This window comes from Malaclemys terrapin, chromosome 11 (genome assembly GCF_027887155.1).
Source record: "Malaclemys terrapin pileata isolate rMalTer1 chromosome 11, rMalTer1.hap1, whole genome shotgun sequence".
Classification (NCBI taxonomy): domain Eukaryota; kingdom Metazoa; phylum Chordata; order Testudines; family Emydidae; genus Malaclemys; species Malaclemys terrapin.
In genome coordinates, this window is record NC_071515.1 from 37,354,295 (window position 1) to 37,369,425 (window position 15,131).

Here is a 15,131-nt window from a genome sequence, read left to right on the forward strand (position 1 = left end):
AGTAACAGCACATCACTGCTTCCCCTCACCCCAGGTTCCTCTCCCTGCTATCTAGCCACTTCTGTAGGTAGGGCAGGTCTGTAGTATCCTCAATCCCAAGGCACTCACGTAGAATTTTGCTAGTATGCCATTGCCCAGCCCTGAAAAAAGTCACAGGCTCAGAGGAACTTCACACATCACAGCAGAGCTCCTTCTGCAGGTGCCAACAAAAAATGCCCTGACTCATGATCAGTTTGCAAAAGTTGGCATGCCTGCCTTCTCCAGTATCAGGGGGTAGCCCTGTTAGTCTGTATCTACAAAAACAACAAGGAGTCTTAAGGTGCCACCAGACTCCTTGTTGCCTTCTCCAGGTTGCTCAGAGGGGCCATCTCTTCCCCACCACTACCCCAGGCTAGGAGTGCTGCTGCCATTCTTCCCATCATTTTACTCTGCACCCCTTCAGCCCCACACCCCCCATGCACCCTATAGATCCACCTGCTGCTGTACCTTATTCTCACCATTCACAGTATTTCTGCTGCTCCTCATAGTCCCTGTGTCCTGCTAACCTCCTCAACCATAGACTAGGAGCCATTTTGCCTGCAGGGATGGCATCAATCTCACTGAAAACAGTGGGAGATGGTAGCTAACTTTATAAAGGGCAGCCGTGCTACCATATGCAGAGAAACTGTAGGGAAACAGTGGCCATCTTGGTGGCTTCAGCTCCATTGAGAGTAGTAGTAGGTGGCCATTTTGAATAAGGAAATTGATGCATGGGTACTAGTCAGCATGTTTTCATAGGGCACATTAAAATAAAAATGCCACAAAAATCACTGCAGTCATGATAAAAATCACAAGACATAGCAATATTGGAAAAGCCTTACCTCCTGTCTCAAAATAGTAATTTTTGAGAAATCTATACTGCAAAAGTAATCTTAGATTAATGCTAAATTGTGCGCAAATGTGGTCAAGATTTTTCATGAGTGATTTTGCATACCTTAGTTTTTGTATATTCAACTGGATATATTGTAAACAGCTTTACTTGCAGGAATTATTGAGCACCTACACTTTCAAAGTCAGGTCATGTTAAGGTGTCTCAAATTGAGTACTAAAAATAAAGGTAATAGTTTCAATCTGCAGTTACCTCTGGAAGTTTTAGCTACAGTATTGTAACAAGCAAGCTCATCACCAATTAGGCCAGGTTTCTCTTGATTTTGTTATCACACACCCTTGTGTAGGGACTGGAAGAAGTAGACTAACAAACTGTCAAGTAACTCAATAAATAGGACTGGGAAGTACTCCATTTGTTTGTTTCATATAGCTTAGAAGAAGGACACAAACCGAATAGTTATAAGTATAGTTAGGCAATTCTTTCTGTCTCTGTGGAGAAGGACACTAGAATAAGCATAAAAACCCCCAAAGCTAGTCAACCTGTAAAAGTCTTCATCCTTTCTTCTTACATAGTCTTGAATATCTTTGTCCTCTTTGATTGTAGCAATAGCCATTTCAGAAGGATACACTAACTCAAATACACCTTCTAACTAAAATAATAGGTAGAGCAAGTCAGTATTTATCCCTTTGTAGGCTTCCCCTTCCCTCTATATATGGTCACAAGACCAGTTTATTGGGTGGAGTAAGTCAATAGGTGTGGTTTTACTGAAGGGGTGCAGGTGGGGGAAGGTTCTATAAAATTTGAGCAGAAACAGTACACAGAAAGTTTTGAGTAAATAAGCAGAAATGTAGCGGAAAACTGCTACAAGTGTGTTAGCTACTATTATAGTAAGGCTTGTATTTTAACTAAAATTTTGTATTTAAACTTTCTTTTTGATAATCACATTGTAATAGTTATACAAACAAAGTTTTTGGGGAAAAAGTCTCCATAATGTCCAGCACAATATCTAATGACTCTTCTTTCTATAGATCAAGTATCTTAAATCTATAGTACTCAGAAGATTACTGCTCTTTTAGATTCAGTCCAGATGCTCTAGTTCACTCCAGTTGATGCAAAGGGGTTAAAAAATTACTGGATTTCATCAACCAAGCATTCCACCAAGTTGGGGCAGAGATGGTATATCCTCTGGCCCTGGTGTATGGAGTGTACTGGAGGTGGGAAGGGATGTGATCTGATTGCTATTGTGCTCTGGCTATTCTCAGTTGATGGGGAGATGGCTTCTTAGGGGCCATTACCAAAAATCCCAAACTGGCCCTTAATATCTGATATTTAAACAAACTTCTCTGCATTTAACTAGCTTTGTTTTCAAATAAAATAGTTTCCCTAAATTTGGCTTTTGTTTTACTCATGCCCTGTTTCCTAGAATTAGGTACTATGGGCAACAAAGATATTTAATGATCATTGTAGCAAGTGTTGACCAAAAACATTTTTTAAATAAAAAATATAGCAAAATGTCTGCTATTGTTTTTTGCTAGGATTGCCTTATAGCAATCAAAGAGTGATATGGTTCAACTTTTTAGTATTCCTTGCAAAAGCCAAGACGTTATTGAGGTCTCAGTTGTACTCTTTTTATTTATATTTAAACTTAAGCACTGGAAATAGTAGTACTCTGACTTAGGCTATATCTGTGGAATTTAACGTTGTAGTCATGCAGTAAATAAAATACAATTGATAGTGTAATATACAGTAAATACTTTATTGGAAAGGAGTAATAATACTCATAAGGAGAGAACATAAAGGCAAAATAATAAACTCTCATCCATCTATGACAACGTGGGAGAAAGGTGATGGTTTCTCAGGGACTAATGTGGTTCAAGTAATATCAATACATTTGGTTTAACAAAATATTAAACAGAGTAATCACAGTTACATAGAAATTCTGTTCATTAACAGTAGACAGCGTAATCTTCCTATTAGTTCCTTTAAATATATTTTTTTCTATAATCATCTTTTTGTGTAATGATGTTTTCCAGACGTTATTGTAAAAATCTCAATCCCAAGAAAGTAGGTTGAATTTGCATGTATCGCCTGCAGTTATCACAATAATGTTAGAAGCGTAAATGGTTTCAAATAGTGTTCAGTAGTACTGGAACTCTGTTTTCCTCTGATTTGATGTTACCAATCCACAGGCAGATCAAGTTTGAGTTCAATAGTCCTGATTCACAGTTACCATGCGCTTCATGAAGTCCTTTGCACAAATGTAAAGTGTTAGTAAAATGCTACTAACTGAGAATGGTAGCATTTTACACTCACTTTGCATTGTTCAAGTACTATATAAAGTGCAGGGTAATGGTGAATTGTGGCTGATGATTTCACATTACACAGGTTCACATTAGTTTACCAGAACTGGATGTAGGACTACGCATCAGTTTAGATGAAATGACAGAGATTCAGGACAATCTTCCTCTTGTAATACTGGCATATAATGGTATAAAAAAAAATTATAATGGGACCATTCTGAATAACTAAGGAACTACAGAATATAATTTACTAATTTTTCCAGTGAGTTACAGGAGTTTATAGAATTTTTGTTAGCTAGATAGCATGCCCCAAGTATTCTCAAACTGATTAATCATATCTCCCGGACATATCCCTTTCCCTTTGTGATCACACAACATTTGTTTACATGGAAATGTAATGTAGTTATTTTTATCCATTCTACTGGTGGCTCTAGTTTCCTCTTTCATGTGTCATATAGGTAGCAGCAGCTCTCAATGGAGGCAACTAAGATGTCACCTCCTTTTTTTCCAGCTGCTTTTGCAAATATTCAGGCTCCCCTTCACAATGACAAATCTGATGGACAGTAGTTTGTACTTTTAAAAAGCATGTGGTTTATAATCTCTCTTTAGCTGGCCCGAGTGCTATATAGTTCAAGAAAGTCCAGATGAATTTGCAAGGCAGTAGACTGCTCAGTATGCAGTACTTTCACTGGATTTATAGGAATATTGTATATTTAAATATGGATGCTACTGCAGAAGCTTGAACTATTATATAAACTGCAATTTCTTCTTTATTTAGGACCCATCATTTTGACCTCTGTATTTAATTTTATTACCCAACTTTTTCTGAGCAAACACAGAAACATACACAGTATGTAAATGTGTTTAAATTTTGGTAGTCATAATTATATTCATTTTTATCCAATGTAGACTGCAAACATTCACTTCACTCAATTAATGTTAAAATGCCTAGCGCCAAAATGACTATAAGTGTCAGGATGAAAAATCTGAACAAGCTATACATTTATTCTGTTTTAAACGTTGTTTGGTTTAAATAAGTTTTTATCTATTCTGTTAAAAAGTCTCTCTCTTTGTCTATATAATGTATATACATGCACACAATAACCAAAGGAACACAACAAATAACTCCAAACACCTTCTCCCCCTGAAATTATGACTGCCCTATTCTGTCTGCTGTCTTAGACTTACATTGTATGACTTCTGTCTCCCAGAGAGGCACATCTGGTTGCTGTGACTCTCATGGGGCTCTAACAGTGAACAAAGAATATTAAATAGTCAGCAGCTAGCTCAACTAAAAGCACTTTTAAATGGCTTTTTTCCCTTGGAGATGCTGTATATTTTGTTTTCATTCAGGGTCAGGAGAGAGATTTTTTCTACAAGCAGCATACTGTACAAAAGTGTTTATATTTTGTAAAGATTTTGTGTGCACACGCACATGCTCTGCAATTAGCCTTTACCGTATGGGAAAATAATCTACACTTTGGATTACTGTGAGTTGGATACAATTTTTTAGACAATTCAAATCTCTTTAACGTGCTAAACACTAATCAAATCTGAACATATTTATGGTTTAGGTTTTGTGGTTTTAGCTCAATCTTATTCCCTTTTTTCCTTTCAGACTGTTTTGGTGGCATTTTTCTCTTTTTAAATTGTATCATTGAACAAACGGTTTTCTTGACTAAAAGAGAGCCCCCCTGTCAAAAAATGAGGTGGAAATTGCTTACCAGGCATGTTTTTCCAAGGCCTATTCAGACTTACCAAATAATGAATAAGACCTCCAAAAATCAGGCAAAGGCAGCTTCCTGAGGTGCCAGTGTAATGTGTGAATGTGAGTTTGTGAACAAAGTTGCATTCCAGTGGCTGGATCACAGGATAGGCTGGCTCAAGGGATAAAGGGCCTAATATTACTAGTTAACCCATTTCCTAGGCTAGGATATAAAGAGGTAATGTTAGAATGTGTTAGCAAACATATTTGAAAAATCTAATGTAGACAAGGCAGTGTATAAGTTTAAAAATGCAAAACTGGTTGAGTTACCCTAGGCTTTAACTTGATCAGCTTAGTGAGGCAGTGTGCTTTGTGTATGCTTTTCAAATGTGTTAATGTTAGCTAACACATCACCTTTAAATCTTAGGGCAAGGCTACAGTACAAAATTAAGTCAACCTAACTTATGTCAGTGTGCAGCCACCGCATTAATTACATTGCTTTTGCATGTCCATACTATGGTCCTGGTGTCGCTGGCATCTGAGCTCACCAGGAGTGCTTGCACCAATTTAACTGTCAGTGTGGGGTATTGTGGGATGGCTTCTGGAATGCAACAACAGTCAATTCAAGCAATGTAGTGTCTACACTGACATTGTATCAACCTAACTACATCGACCAGCGCTATGCCTCTCGCGGAGGTGGAGTTATTAAGTCAGTGTAGTGGTCGATTTACATTGGTGGGAGCTACGTGTAGTGTAGACACTTACACAGTTAGGTCGACATAAGCTGCCTTATGTCAACCTAACTCTGTAGTATAGACCAGAAGAAGGACAAAGAGGTTGGGTGTGTCTTGTCAGGAGAAAATGGTGTGTTTTTTCAATTATGTTAGCTCAATTGAGTTAATTTACCACTATTGAAAACCCAGTTAAGATGCAGGCTAACGTGTTGAAGGTAATGCTAATGAATGGACTTAAATCCAGCCCTGCTAAAAATATATATATAAAGAAATCATCACAATATGGAAAGAGGCAAAGAATAAATATAAGATTTTTTGACACAGATCTAACTAATGTTGGTGTCCGCTCCACAGGAAAGAAAAGATCCAAAGATACCAAACAAAAGATCCATGAATGGGAAAGAGAAATTCACAGAAGTAATATTACCAAAGGAGAAAACAAACCCAGATGATGAGCTTTATGGCAATTCAGGTAAGATATTTTCTGCTGCTTAAATCAAAGTGTTAAGAGTAATATTTTATTTTATGAATTCCTCATGAATGATTAACAGCTTGGAAGACATTAATAAGAAATAATTGTATTATTAGGTAAATACTAAACATTATAGGCTATAGTGTATTACTGAGGCGATCTGCAAGTGAATTTCCTGATTGTCTACATATCTGTGCATGTGAAGAGGGTAGAGGAAATAAATCTTGTTCCTTCACTGACTGCAATGCAGATCTGGCTTGGGAGGGGTTTGCAGATCTGTACAGCTCAAACACATGGTCAGCATTCAACCAATAGTTAGCCTTCCATCTGGGAATGGATTAAAATGTGTGGGATTGATTCAAGATGCTTTTTTCCCTTGCTGCTAAACAGGGAAAACTCTCACTTTTATTTTCTAATCTGAATTTACACACTCTCCTGACTCTGACTATATAAAGCACAATTATGACTACTCTTCCAGCATAAACAATAGCTACCCTCAAAAATTGTTTCAGGAAGGATTATCCCAGAGTTTTTAAAAAATATCATATTCTGCACTTACTCTCCCAGTTATGTTTACTTTTCTCAGTGGCTAAGATCCTGCTTTCTGATTGTAGCATACCTTGTCTTTTTGTTTTCCATGTTCTGTTCACAAATTGTGCTTCATTTTAAAAAAATGTCTGAAATTTTAAAAGGTGATCTCAAATTGATTTTACATACAATATTTCCTTGTCTATTCTTGCTGAGGGAAACTTCTTGTTTTTTGAGACTTTCAGACTATTTATCTGAGGAACATGGATACAGTTTCTTTTTATATATAGCATAAAACATATGTAAATAGAGCTGTGTCTATCACAAGGTGCCAGAATGAATTTGTTGATTCCTCCAGGGGAGTGTCTCACATCCACATTTTATACTAATGTTTGCAATGGGACTTTCATCTTAAAACATATCTTAGAAAAATACATGTATCTTGACATCTGTCTAGTGATCCCAGTTTTGAGTAAGCAGCTGTATATCATTCATTTCTCCCTATAAACAGGAAGAACATTTTTATTTAGGAATAAATAGCCCTAAATACAAACACATTTTCCCCTTTTATGTGAAATGGTCTTAATTTAAGATTGTGTCAGGAGCATAGGTGACTGCCACATGTTTTCTTCTAAGTATCCCTCTCCTTAATTTTTTTCTGGACTACACGTGAAGCTCCAAAGTGAAAGCTGTGCATCTAGCATAAAACCATAGAGAATGGTAGAATCTCTATGGTTATTAACAGATTGTAGCTATTTTAATCGCTTATTTGAGATGTATGCATAGAATCGACTGGGAGGATTTCACCTAAAACAAGATGTCTGTGTAGGTGTTAGTGAACAACATCAGCAGCTAATTTCTAGAGCCAAATTTACCTTTAAATGCCTGAAATACATGGACATATTTTCTGAGACAGCAAATCATATTAAAAGATAAAACCATTTGTGTGGCACTAATATGTTCAGATTTCACCACAGTAATGACGGTGTACACCTGTTTACCAAATACTGTAGGTCACATTGCAACAGGCACAGTTGGAAACTGCTGAATATACTAGAAATATTTATGGCAATATATAACCCGATGACATTTCCTGCCTTCAGGACACACATGATTTGAGTTCTCCTGGTTTCGTTGACCATATAATTAATCATTTTCCATATATTAATAAGAAGGATAGTAATGTAAGCAGTTTACACAAACAAAAATCTAAGATAAGGTCAACTGTATAATACATAAAAATGGAATAATATTTTGAGACAGTAATTAATTTTTAAACAAGTGATTTCACATAACTGAAACAGCATTCACATTGGAAATGTTGTCTTTTTTGTGATGAGAAAACTATTTCAAGTAAATAGTACTTAGCAGGCTTAGATAGAAGAAGCAGACAAATGTGGGTTTTTGTGAAATATCCATTTGATCTCCTCTGGATCCTGTTGAGAACTATCCAGAAGTTTTCATAATGTAAGGCTTTGCCCACACCAGAGCTTATATCAATGTTTGCAAAAACACTGTTATGCTCAAACGCAGCTGAAATGTGGTTTGCAACCTGTGACCAGGGTCCCAGTGGGGGCCAGCTGTGGTCACTCAATTAGAGTGAACTGCAAAGAATGGGGCAGACAATCCCCAAAAAGCTGGTGGATATTCCAATATTTAGATTTACCAAGCCAGCATAAAACAGCTTCTTTTATACCTTACTGGTTACTCAGAAGTTCAAACAACAGTTTCCTTAAAGTGGTCCAGACTAAGGCCTCCATCCAGGTATCCACGTCAAATACGATGAAGATTTCTGAAAATCTTATTTCATCATATAAAAGAAAAGGTTTTACCAATCCTAAAGGATCGGACACATTACCTCCCAGGTTACTGAATATTCCAGATCTTACCCAAATACATGCATACAGCCAATTCTTATTAACTAAACTAAAATTTATTACAAAACAAAAGAGAGAGAGAGAGTATGGTTAAAAGATCAGTATACATACCGACATGAGTTCAGTTCTTAAGATTCAGATTCATAGCAGAGATGGTGAGCTTTGTAGTTGCAAAGAGTTCTTTCAGAAGTAGTTAATAGGTTATAGTCCAATGTCATTGCAGGATGTTTCAGTTTAGGACTGGGATCTCAGTCCTTATGGCCTAAGCTTCCCCTGTATGAAGCCTTATGCAGATCTGAGATGAACAGGATCAGGATGCAAGGATCTTGTATACAATTTCATGTCCTTTTTGACAAGTTGGAGTTCTTCCGGGAACGAAAGATAATTAGCATGACTTTGAAGGAGGTCCATCACCAGTACTTAGCTAATACGAATTAACATAAGGCAATTTGCTTGTTCCTCCACCATTCACAGGTGACTTGGTATACATTTCAAAGAGAGATGAATACAGAGATAGCCCATATTTTCAATTCATTTAAATGCTAGGATGTTCTTTTGACTGAATTATCAGAATACAGCATAGACAGGGACTGTTGATTACATTGTCCACCCGCTACCCATATATACGTAAATACACAAAACCACAAACATTATCTTCCCACATGTTTTTAAGTGTTGTTTAATTTGCAGGATGTTTAACCCTTTCTGGCCATGTGTCACAGAACCACACATCTAACCTACACTTACCAGATGTCAAGGGAACTGGTTACAATACTCTTGTCCCCAATGTGATTGAAACACTTTGATGATTTTGTAGTGTTGATGGAATCTAACCTTTTTAACGATGTCCTCATAACATAGAAAATTCCTGGATAAAGTCTTTAAAAGGCATAGGATCAGATCCTCAGCTGATGTAAGCTCTTGAGACCTTGATGGAGCTGTGTCAACTTACATCAACTGAGGCCTTGTCTATAAGGGGGGGGTTTAGTTTATACTGAGTTGACGCACAGTAGTTGGCGTGTAAAGCCCATCTGTCTCTCAGTACTTCAGAGTCTGAGCTCCAGCCCGAACTGCAATGTTTATACTGCTGTTTTTAATGCTGTAGAGCAGGGGTAAGCAACTTATAACACGCGTGCCGAAGGTGGGACACGAGCTGATTTTCAGTGGCACTCACACTGCCCGGGTCCTGGCCACCGGTCCAGGGGCTCTGCATTTTAATTTAATTTTAAATGAAGCTTCTTAAACATTTTAAAAACCTTCTTTATTTTACATACAACAATAGTTTAGTTATATTATAGACTTATAGAAAGAGACCTTCTAAAAATGTTAAAATGTATTACCGGCACACGAAACCTTAAATTAGAGTGAATAAATGAAGACTCGGCACACCGCTTCTCAAAGGTTGCCGACCCCTGCTGTAGAGTGAGCCTCAGATGCCTGAATATGTAGACCAATTTGGCATAGGGAGATCAACTGTTAGGGGCATTGTCATACAGGTGTGTGATGCTGTGCATTAAGGTAGTGCACCAAGTTATAAAGCTTGTAATGCTCAGGAGATTATTGATGGTTTTGCACACATAGAGTTCCCAAACTGTATTGGGGCAATTGATGGAACCCAGGTGCCTATTGTTCGCCCCTCTCACCAGGGCTCAGAGTTTATAAATAGAAAGGGGTATTTCTTCCTGGTGCTCCAACGCCTGATTAAGCACCGTCGAAGGCGCATAAACATAAATGGTGCATGAACATTAATGGTGGTCTGCAAAGGTCCATCATGCTAGGATATTTTGGAACTCGGCTGTTTGCCTTTATGAATAAAGGAAGCTGCCTCCAGGTGACTGTGGCCATTAATGATGCGGAGGTTGCTCCAGTTATGCTGGGAGGGTTCTCCCTGGCTAAAGATTATCCTCTGCTTCCCTGGTGAATTAAGCCATTCTCAGGCCACTTGGACAGAAGAAAGGAACTGTTTAACTATTGCCCTGATGTAATATTCCAAGCTGACCACTGGGAAGCACAAGTTCAGACAGTCCTGACCACGACTGTAGTGGCGGGAGAAAGAGGAGAGAGCTATTACTGTTAGCCAATTGTGGAACATTGTTACACTTGGCAATATCACTACCTACTCATGTGCTACCAGCTCTCTTTTTACCCTTTTGTTTGGTTCAGTGACCCTTTGTCAACAATTTCTACTTTAACCTAGGGATTGCATCATGGTTTTAACAAATATATATGTGCTTACATTTGTGTGTGTGTTTTTTTTTTATCCCTTTCTGCACCGGGGCATTAATGTTTGCTAGTTACAAACACTCAGTTATCAATAACTGGAATAGTGCTTGATGTGAATTTTCAAATACTGCTGTGGCAAGAGATGGCAGACATTTTTTGATTTAAAAAGTGTTGTAAAAAAGTCTTTTTTAAAACAGAAATTTGTGTGACGTTTTAATTTTTTGAAATTTAAATTTTCTTATGAACTCCAAAACCAAAAGAAGTTAGTTCTCATATTTTTGCATTTAAATTTTTCCTTTTTTCCCATTCCCTTCCACTCTTTTTTTCAGTGTCAAAAGGGGAAAGTGGTAAAAAGGGAAAGACAGGAGAGAAAAAACTCCAAACTGACAATATTCCAATCAAAACATTCTGAATACATTTATGAACCTCTGGATGTTGAATTTTTTGCAAACACTCTTTATAAGTTTTGACCACCTATAGCTGCGGCTGTTGGGTGTGGTAGTATGAACAGAGCCTAAGGGCTTGTCTTCACTACTGTGCTACATGGGTGCAGCTGCGCTGATGCAGTGCATCTGGTGAAGACGTACTGTGTCAACGGGAGAGGCGAAAGCTATGTCAGTGAGAGACATCGGTGAGAGACATCGCTTTAAATCAATGTAACTTACGTCGCTTGGGGGGTGGTTTTTTCACACCACTGAGTGACATAAGTTACATCATCTTAACTTAAGCGGTAGTGTAGACAAGCCCTTAGTGTTAATATAATGTTTGGTAAACATATAGTACAAGGAATGATCTACTACTACTATCGAACATATTTATACAGTAGTTGGCAAAGCCAGGCAGGTAAGACATACCCCTCAGTGCTCAGCTGCAACAAATCTGCTAGGTGTAGCTGAGGTGGGAGCACTTGTTTGTGCCTTTCCAGTACTGAGGCTGTCTTGGGGTCAGTTCAGGTCCAGCATAGGCCCAGGGCTGCGCTAAAATGTGTTTGGCTGTCTCTGCCCCCAGGAGGCTATTAATTAGCGGAGGGTTACTGGAGGGTAGTGCGAGCACTCCAGCCATGCCTCCTTCTCACAGGAAGGCCTCTAGCATGCCTGCTGTGCTGGGGACCATCTGGAGGGTAACATAAGACATGGCTATGCTGGAGTAGTACAAAGACACTAAAGTGGGATTCAGGACTGAGGACACACTATATAGATTCCATTACTTGGTAACTAAACTCCCATCTACACTAAAACATTGTTAAAACACAGTTTTGTTGTATGGTACTGAGGGGACTGGACCATGTTTTAAGCCAAATAATGTCTACACTGTCTAGAAAAGCCAAATTCACTCCCTTCTTGGGGTTCTGCTTTGTTGGTAGTTAAATAATTGAACATAAACCTCAAGCCTAAGTTTTCTCCCCAAATCTAGCTATTCCTGCAGGACTTCCCTGTCCCTGTTCCTACATCCCTCTGACCAGAACGTAGTGCTTGCACCCTGGGTTAGCGTAGGAGCCCTGAATACCTGTGTAGGATTGTAGATCCTGCTACCTTGTTATAATTTCTAAATTGTGCTACAACCCTTCAAAGTCACAGACTGTAGCATGGTTTGGGAACATGGATATATCATAGTTCATCCCCATCTATGCTGCGAGACAGGGATGTGTTTTTAACTGGGGATGGAGGTGGGGGAACTGTTTTGTAAATGGGTATTCTCCAGAATAAACATGGTGTGAGAAACAAGATGGGTTAGGTAATATCTTTTATTGGACCAACTTCGGTTGGTGAAAGGGACAAGGTTTCAAGTCACAAAGAGCTTTTCTTCAGGTCTGGGAAGATACTCCAAGTGTCACAGCTAAACGTTTTGTGAACACAGATTTTATATGTTTCCTATCACTTGGGAGAATATATCTGTGTGCTTTTTATACTACTGAGTGGGGGGAATAATCATTTTTTTGCCTAAGAGTGTCACATACAGCTACAGACTGATGACCAAGTTTACCATAAATGAAAAACAGTATTGCCTAGTTTATTTTTTTAAGGTGTTTTTTTTCCCCTTGTGTAATGTGTGAGCTACTGAGAGGTAGAGCTGAAAGTTAAAGCCAAAGTGCAACTTGTTATGACACGTGGTCTCAATCAGAATATTGCCCTACCAGTTATTGTTCAACAGGGAGACTTTGGTCTGAAAAGAAGGTCAATGTGAGTGATTGGAAGAAGAAAAATCAGCTATTAATGAGTAAGGATGCCCTTATTTCTGATTCTCAAGTTCTCCTACTTTTGCTATTGAGGTGAGCACTACAGATTAGTAGGAGAAAATATTTTTGTTTTTGTTGATATAGTAAAAAAGTGGTTGGAGAACTGTGTGGTGGCAGATACAGAAAGAAAAAAAAAACTTTTCCGTACAAGTGGTGGGTGGATACTGACTGTGGAGGCCATGTCTACTCTACCATTTTTGTCGGCAAAACTTACGTTGCTCAGGGATGTGAAAAAAGCACCCCCCCCCTAGCGACATAAATTATGCTGGCAGAAGTGACAGTGTGCACAGCGCTATGTTGACAAGAGAGCTTCTCCCACCGACATAGCTACTGCCACTTGTTGGTGATGACTTAATTATGTTGACAGGAGAGTTCTCTCCCGTCGGCATAGAGTGACTACATGAGAGATCTTAAAGTGGTGCAGCTGGATTGGTACAGCTGTAGGGTGACCAGACGTCCCAATTTTATTGGGACTGTCCCGATATTTACTTGTTGGTCCTGCGTCCTGACCAATGTTCGGTCGGGACGTGAATTGTCCTGATATTTTGCCCTTTGGAGCACAGGCGGAGGGGGCTCGTGCCCCCCCGCCCCAACTCCGCCCCCTCCGTCACCCATTGGGTCCCTCCCCAAATCCCCACCCTGGCCCCGGTCCCAGCCCTGCCCCCTCACTGCCCCATTGGATCCCTCCCCAAATCCCTGCCCTGGTCCTGCCTCTTCCCCAAGCACGCTGCATTCCTCCTCCTCCCCTCTCCCTCCCAGGCTTGTGCTAATCAGCTGTATGGCGGCGCAGGCGCTGGAGGTAGGGGGGAGAAGCAGGACGTGACAGCCCGCTCAGGGGAGGTGGAGCGGAGGTGAGCTGGTGCGGGGGGTGGGGCATGGAGCTGTCGGTGGGTTCTCAGCCCCCACCAATTTTTCCTATGCTCTGTCGGCTCTTTTTTTTTTGTCCCACCAGCATCCCCCCCGCAGCCTGATATTTAATGTCTCTCATCTGCTCACTCTATACAGCTGTGCTGTTGTAAGCTCTCTAGTGTGGACATAGCCTTAGACTCCCTTGGGCTGTCTTTGATCATACTTATACATGGAGGAAACTGGGAATAACTCCACCTAAGTCAATTGAGTGTAAAACTGGGCTACATGACATAGAATCTCAGTCATTTCTGTGTTTTGTCAAGTTGTGTTTACATAATAGTCTAAAATTTTCCTGCTGCATTTAACCCTGTTCTACTATATGTTGGCCCAAGTCACAAAATTCAGATGCAGATCAAATTCAGAATTTTCCTGAAGTTTGGAGTTATTTGGATTTAAGGTTTGCATTCTGGTCCTTCACTAATTACTGTCCATTGCTTTGTTTGTATTGATAAGTGAAACCAATATAGTCCTTTTATATAACATCCTTTTTATAATTTTCCCATATTTGTAAATGGTTATCATGTCTCCTATCACTCTTCATCTCTTTTTTTTACCCAGTTCTCAAAACTTTTCTTCATACATTTTATTTTCATACCTTTTTAATTTTAATTTTTCATCTCTGAACCCTCTCCATCTTTTTTTAAATGTGATGACTTGCACTGCACTGCATAAAACAAACTTACTTGTTAAAAATAAACAATACTAACAAGAAAAATCTGTTTTATTTCTAAGTAATACAGTATCAGTATTCTGCTTTCTGAGGCCCTAATCCTGCAATTGTATCTGTAGGGGCAGACACTTACACTTGCATGGAGCCCACTGAAGACAATGGGGCTATGTGTGGGTGCAGCAGTCCACCAAAGCAGAACAAATTGAAGAAGGGCCCAAGTTAGTCCTGTTCTTCTCTATCATTAAAAGAAATGTATCCCCTCTCCTGAACTCCTGAAAGGTAATGCTACTTTCAATTTTGCAAGCCTCATGATTGTGAGATTGTTAGTAGAATTAATTAGTTCTATTATAAAGTCAAATATATGAGCTAGAGGCCCAGGTGTGCATTTTGAAATATACTATAAATACAAAGTATGCAATGAAAATCAGAATGTATATAGCATCCTTTTTTTTAGTACCTATACCTTATACTTTGGTTGCCCTTTGTTTTCCTAGTCATCTAGTGGTCGAAGAATCTGATGGTCCTAAATACTGGCTATGGTCCCTTTACCTAGCCCTGTTAAAAGAAGTGGCACTCCTATGCAGGTTTATGGACTGTTCCGATAAGAGT